Raw genomic sequence first — 7,433 nt, 5'->3', positions numbered from 1 at the left:
GATTCTCACACTCATGACTGGATTCTCCCAAAGGCTTTGGAATAGTGAGAAAAAGGCCGTTGGCAGAAGAAGAACATGGTTGAAAAACAAGCCAACACTTCCTCCTGCTACAGTGCTGCTGAAATATGTAGCACTTTGAGCCTTTTTTCTCATCATTTATTTATTTTTATTGTCTAATTTTTCACTTAATTTTGAATGTAATATGTCTGGTGGGATCAGTGGTGTTTTAATTGCATCAGTGTGCTGGTATTGTGCAGGATCTCAGAGTTTCACTATTATAAACACAGCTACAGTATTTCATGTCCTTGTTTTGAGACATTTAAAAAGGAATCTGGGCATTAAAAAAGATCTCATTTTACTTATTTGTCTGTCAAGAAAAATTTTATGAAAAAAAAAAGACCTAATTATTCTAAAAGGTTTCCATAAAATCAAATTTGAAGCGAACGTCTATAGAAAAGATGAGGTGGGACGACAATATGTCTTTTTCTGCTTGACTACTCTTATGTTAAATATGATGATAATCCATGATGATGCAAGTCCTGCAGGCTAATAAGCCACAATGTACAGTTATGTCTTTGCTAAAGCTGTTAACAGGGTTTTATAAGAACATAACCTTCAAACCTGTCTGATTTTACAACGTGGAGACGTAAATCTACCAACCCCATTTACACTTTTGTTTCATTTCTATTATCGTGTCAGCAAAACCATTTTAGCTTCTTGAATTGTTTCTTCACTTGAACTAGGAGAAGCAAACCTGCTCCAGCATGGACATATCATTTACATGGGTTGGATTGGTAGAACTCTGAACTTAACCCTTTTACAGTAAACACATTTGGGATGAATGTGAATGCTGACTGCACTCCAGGCCTCCTCACCTCACTTACATCAGTACCTGATTTTACTAAGCATTAACAGTTTCAGTCCACAATCACAAGGCCATAGAGACCAGTAGAAACACATGTGCCTCTCTAAGCTACATTTAACAAACATGTGAATGGATGGATAAAAAATTATGTATGTATGTATGTATGTATGTATGTATGTATGGATGGATGGATGGATGGATGGATGGATGGATGGATGGATGGATGGATGGATGGATGGATGGATAGATAGATAGATAGATAGATAGATAGATAGATAGATAGATAGATAGATAGATAGATAGATAGATAGATAGATAGATAGATAGATAGATAGATAGATAGAATCCTGATACAAGACATTTGAAATAGTCAGTTGTGAATGACTATTTGGGGTCACTATTTCTAAACAGCTCTGAGAATTAAAGCTAAAATCTACTATTTTTCTCACCTTGTGAGCTGAACTTCTTATCACTGTGCCCCAGGGACGTCTTAAATTATTCTGAAAACTGCCTTTGAGTGAGTAAGCACTTTAAGGTTGATTCAGGAGAACAGTATTTTGGGTGACTTAGCAAAAAATAAGAAAGATTTTGGTGGCTGGATGACGCTGACGTGTAATCGTCCTTCTTTAAAATGGCACCAGTTCTTGCACAACTTGTTCATAAGCTTATAGGAAGCACCTGCCCGTAAGCATGACACAGTTCATGTGTATGGTTTAACCTTCGAACCCTTTGTGAAATTTCAGAACCCTCAGGGTCATCTTATAAGTGGAAACAGAACACAGGAAGCCTGTGTGTGTGTGTGTGTGTGTGTGTGTGTGTGTGTGTGTGTGTGTGTGTGTGTGTGTGTGTGTGTGTTTAAGCACTGGATGTTGGGGTTGAGGTCCTTAGCCTTGGAGCTCTCAGTGATTTAACACATCTTCTCAGTGGTGCTGCAAGGCGTACGTAGCATGTACTGTACAATCATAGGGTAAATATTGATAATACATACAATTTATTAGCTTTGGCTACATTTGAAGAAATGGTAAGAATGAGTAATGAGAGTCGTAGCGGTTAAGGAAGGACAGAGTGCATTTCAGAAAAACCGGGCACTTAATAAGGAGGAAGCACAGGTTTGCTCCACATAGGGGGTCTGCAGTCACACCTATACACACACACACACACACACACACACACACACACACACACACCTGTCACTAATACAAAATGTCACCTTCACCCTGCATACACTCACCGCATGAATCAGCAGCTATCATTCCCAGCCTACTTATTGCTCTCTTGTACTCATTTCTAAGAGGAGAAGAGATGATCAAGCAGCTCTGCATGTGTAATAATGCACTTTTATAGTCCATCCTTCTCTCATAACGTCAAGGCTTTAGCAACAGGTAGCAGCTGCACTTCTTCCTTTCCACTCAGTCCTTTAGCTTGGAGGACTTTAATTGAAAAAGACTTGTGATTCTGACCTAGAATCAAAGGAAACCACTCCTCCTCCTCCTCCTCTTCCTCCTCTGTCTCATTCTGTCCTCTTCTGTCACTGAATGTAGGTCTCTACACGCCTACAGCTATCAGCAGCAATCAGTTCTGCCCCAGTTACTAAAGCATCATCAAAACACACACTGAAAACATGCGAATATACACAAATTATGCAGAATCGAACCAAACACAATTTTCTTTCCAGACACACACATATAACGAATAAGAACATACACACTAAACTATACAATTTCCTGTAAGTTTATGTTTTTTTATGAGCGGATTATGATGACAAATGTGATAACTGATAAGTGCTCACATTTATTCTTTGAAATAAATGAATAAATGTATAATAAATAAAAAGGAGGAAATGTTGGCAGCCTCAATGGGCCAATGAGGTGAGGTGAGGTGAGGTGAGGTGAGGTGAGGTGAGGTGAGGTGTTTAAATCGACCAAAGTAGAAATTCAAAGCCACACAATAAATGTTTCTTAAATATCCAATCAGACTACAATTGATATGATAAAACCCAGCTATTAGGGCTGCACAAGCCAGTGCACTCTTAGTGCAGGTCCCAAGCCACCCAGTTAAATAAGGAGGGCCAACAGGTTACCTGTTAGATATTGGGCTACTGTTGGCCAAAGGAGGAGAAGGAGAGGAGGATGGATGTGGTGAGGGAAGACATGGAGGTGGTTGATTTGAAAGAGGCAGATGTAGAGGACAGGGTGATATAGATGGACAATGGAGCAGTTGAGAAAGAAGAAGAAGAAGAAGAATATTGTTATTGATATGAGAGACGATTTTATGAACATCTGTGAATAGGATTTCATTATCATCTTTAAGATATTGGAAAAAATTTCTTTACTTGTTTGGGCCACTGCCCCCTCAAAATGTCTGTACATGACTCTGTTTTATTCATTAAAAAAAAAAAAAAACAACAGTTTTGAATTACATGAATTTCATTATGTTGTAACATTTTTGGGCTAAGATGAATTTATAATTTTGAATGACACGATGTGTATCAGCAGTTTCTACAAAAAAAGTGTAGATTAAAGATCTCTGTTAGTCTCTGATGCTGCTGAATATGAATCAAGTGCTGATATTTTTATTAAATATATAAATATATAATAAATCCCTGCCCCCTGATCAAGTGGTAGGCCTTTGAGCAATTGACTTAAACCTTAAATATTCAGTTGTATAAATGAGATAAATGTAATTTTCTCTGCATAAATGCATCTTTCAAATACCATAAATGGAAATAACTCCTTTTATGGAAACTTATTTAGTGGAAAAGCATTGTTATTGCTATATAAAGTGTTAAAGAAAGTCTACAGAGATGGCAGATCTCTGAATGATGTCACTGGGGAAAGAGTTTTTGTCTTCTGCATTTGCAACTGTGCTCTTGTCCAGCCTTTGTTACAAGCGAGGGAAATATAGTAATATATAATAATTTACAAAAAAAATGTTAATACTAATTTGATCTCTTAGATTATCATACATGTGATATGACACTGTGTACAGTGTATTTAATGATAGTTAGATTTTTATTGAGGTTCCATTGATGGTGGTTTAAAATTCACAGGGTTTTAATGTAGTAAAAGAGTTCATTTGAGAAAATTGGGAAACACAACAGTCCAAGACACACTAAATAAAACTCAATAACTATGAAGTCTAGCTGACCTTTGTAGCGTCGCAGTCTTCATCCAATACCTTCAAGTGCATTAGAATGTGTTTGACAGTTTGAGACATGATGAAATCTCTTCTCGGTCAAAAGCCTCAGGCTGAACCTGGGTCACACTCTTGTGCTACATTCTGAGCTGCACTCCAGTGCCCAAAAGGGTTGTTGTGTCAGTGTAAACAGACCGGTAAGGCGAACAAATAATGTGTTTAAGCAGCACAGACATGTTGTAATCAATGACCTTTCCATTTCATGATGTCATTTCAGCACTGCTCTCATGTGAATGCACACATGAAGGAATATTTCATTATCACATCACTATGCTTAACGGTTCCATTTGAGAAGACAGAATTTTCCAAATTATCAGAATCAGAATACTTTATTGATCTACAAAGGAAATTGTTAAGTTGCAGTTGCTCACAGTACAATTAAAGAAAAAAAATTATCAATTTAAAATAAAAAAATATTAAGTATTTAGAGTGTAATGGTACATGCATTCGTACCGAAATGTTTCGGTACTGGGCTTTTTGTTGGGTACATACACATGTATCAAATATAAACCTTTTTAGGTACAAAACATCTGAATAACATCTGTTTTTGCGCATTTATGAAAACAGTAAGGAATCCAATTTAATAATTTTATATTTATATATATATATATATATATATATATATATATATATACAGTGAGGAAAATAAGTATTTGAACACCCTGCTATTTTGCAAGTTCTCCCACTTAAAAATCATGGAGGGGTCTGAAATTGTCATCGTAGGTGCATGTCCACTGTGAGAGACATAATCTAAAAAAAAAATCCAGAAATCACAATGTATGATTTTTTTAAATAATTTATTTGTATGATACAGCTGCAAATAAGTATTTGAACACCTGAGAAAGTCAATGTTAATATTTGGTACAGTCGCCTTTGTTTGCAATTACAGAGGTCAAACGTTTCCTGTAGTTTTTCACCAGGTTTGCACACACTGCAGGAGGGATTTTGGCCCACTCCTCCACACAGATCTTCTCTAGATCAGTCAGGTTTCTGGCCTGTCGCTGAGAAACACGGAGTTTGAGCTCCCTCCAAAGATTCTCTATTGGGTGTAGGTCTGGAGACTGGCTAGGCCACGCCAGAACCTTGATATGCTTCTTACAGAGCCACTCCTTGGTTATCCTGGCTGTGTGCTTCGGGTCATTGTCATGTTGGAAGACCCAGCCTCGACCCATCTTCAATGCTCTAACTGAGGGAAGAAGGTTGTTCCCAAAAATCTCGCAATACATGGCCCCGGTCATCCTCTCCTTAATACAGTGCAGTCGCCCTGTCCCATGTGCAGAAAAACACCCCCAAAGCATGATGCTACCACCCCCATGCTTCACAGTAGGGATGGTGTTCTTGGGATGGTACTCATCAATCTTCTTCCTCCAAACACGTTTAGTGGAATTATGACCCAAAAGTTCTATTTTGGTCTCATCTGACCACATGACTTTCTCCCATGAGTCCTCTGGATCATCCAAATTGTCATTGGCAAACTTAAGACGTGCCTGGACATGTGCTGGTTTAAGCAGGGAAACCTTCCGTGCCATGCATGATTTCAAACCATGACGTCTTAGTGTATTACCAACAGTAACCTTGGAAACGGTGGTCCCAGCTCTTTTCAGGTCATTGACCAGCTCCTCCCGTGTAGTTCTGGGCTGATTTCTCACCTTCCTTAGGATCATTGAGACCCCACGAGGTGAGATCTTGCATGGAGCCCCAGTCCGAGGGAGATTGACAAGTCATGTTTAGCTACTTCCATTTTCTAATGATTGCTCCAACAGTGGACCTTTTTTCACCAAGCTGCTTGGCAATTTCCCCGTAGCCCTTTCCAGCCTTGTGGAGGTGTACAATTTTGTCTCTAGTGTCTTTGGACAGCTCTTTGGTCTTGGCCATGTTAGTAGTTGGATTCTTACTGATTGTATGGGGTGGACAGGTGTCTTTATGCAGCTAACGACCTCAAACAGGTGCATCTAATTTAGGATAATAAATGTAGTGGAGGTGGACATTTTAAAGGCAGACTAACAGGTCTTTGAGGGTCAGAATTCTAGCCAAAAGACAGGTGTTCAAATACTTATTTGCAGCTGTATCATACAAATAAATAGTTTAAATATCATATATTGTGATTTCTGGATTTTTTTTTTTAGATTATGTCTCTCACAGTGGACATGCACCTACGATGAGAATTTCAGACCCCTCCATGATTTCTATGTGGGAGAACTTGCAAAATAGCAGGGTGTTCAAATACTTATTTTCCTCACTGTATATATATATATATATATATATATATATATATATATAAAGCTCAAATACCACTGACTGACTCACTCACTCATCACGAAATCTCAAAAACCACTGAACGGATTGCAATGAAATTTGGAACATACCTTCCTCTTGGGTCTTAGGTGCTCACTAAGAAAGGGTTTTGAAAAATTCGCCCTGGATCGCGGCTAACTCGCGAAAAACGCGATTTCTCACGCATTGTAAACTCTTCGAAATAACAGTACGGATCCTCATGAAACTTACTACATTGTTTCTTATTAGATGTTAGATGCACGATAAAAATTATTTTTCACAGTAGTTTGCCCTGTATCCGTACTACAAAGGGGTAGTACGTTATTTGTTGACGTTGCGTTCTGATCTCTGATCATCCAGTCCTGCTCAGTGCTTACTGCTTATTGCCATATTGCTTAGCGTTCTGCCTTCCGTAGCGAAGCACTGGTACTTTCAGCTATATATATATACATACACACACACGTGTTTATATATTTCACTACATGTTGTACTCTGTGTATGTGACAAATTAGATTAGATTTTTAGATGTAAACAATAAAGTACACTATATAAATATATATATATCAAAATGAAAGAAAGGTATAATATAAAATAGCTACAGAAGGTGTAAATAGTATCTATAAATATGTATGTTGTCTTCATTCAATTCTTTTCAATTATACCCAAAAAAAAAGATGTCTTTTGTACTTAAAATACTAAAATGTATATTAAACGATGTATTATTTCATCATGTATTTCTCCACTGCATTTAAATATTTTAGAGTTTAAAATGGATGCAAGCACTGATATACTGTAGGCATTGTGGAAGACACTGTAAACCTGAATAACTCATACAAAAAAAACAAAACATCAAGTTACAAAGAAACCCGAACCTGAATATAAAGACAAGAACAATAGTCATGTTGGACCAGTAATTAAAGAAGACAAAAGTGAGACCATCAGTGCAGTGCAGGGTGAAGTAATATAGAATTACTAACAAAAGTTGTGAATCAGGTGAAGGGATTTTCTAGAGATCAAAATATTCTACGGTAATTCTAATTTCTATGTGTGGTTGGCAAGGTGGAAAATGTGAGCCAAATAGCTGAGCAGCTCGTTTTCA

Source organism: Silurus aristotelis (genome assembly GCF_946808225.1).
Source record: "Silurus aristotelis genome assembly, chromosome: 9".
NCBI lineage: Eukaryota > Metazoa > Chordata > Actinopteri > Siluriformes > Siluridae > Silurus > Silurus aristotelis.
This window is presented reverse-complemented; position numbering follows the sequence as displayed.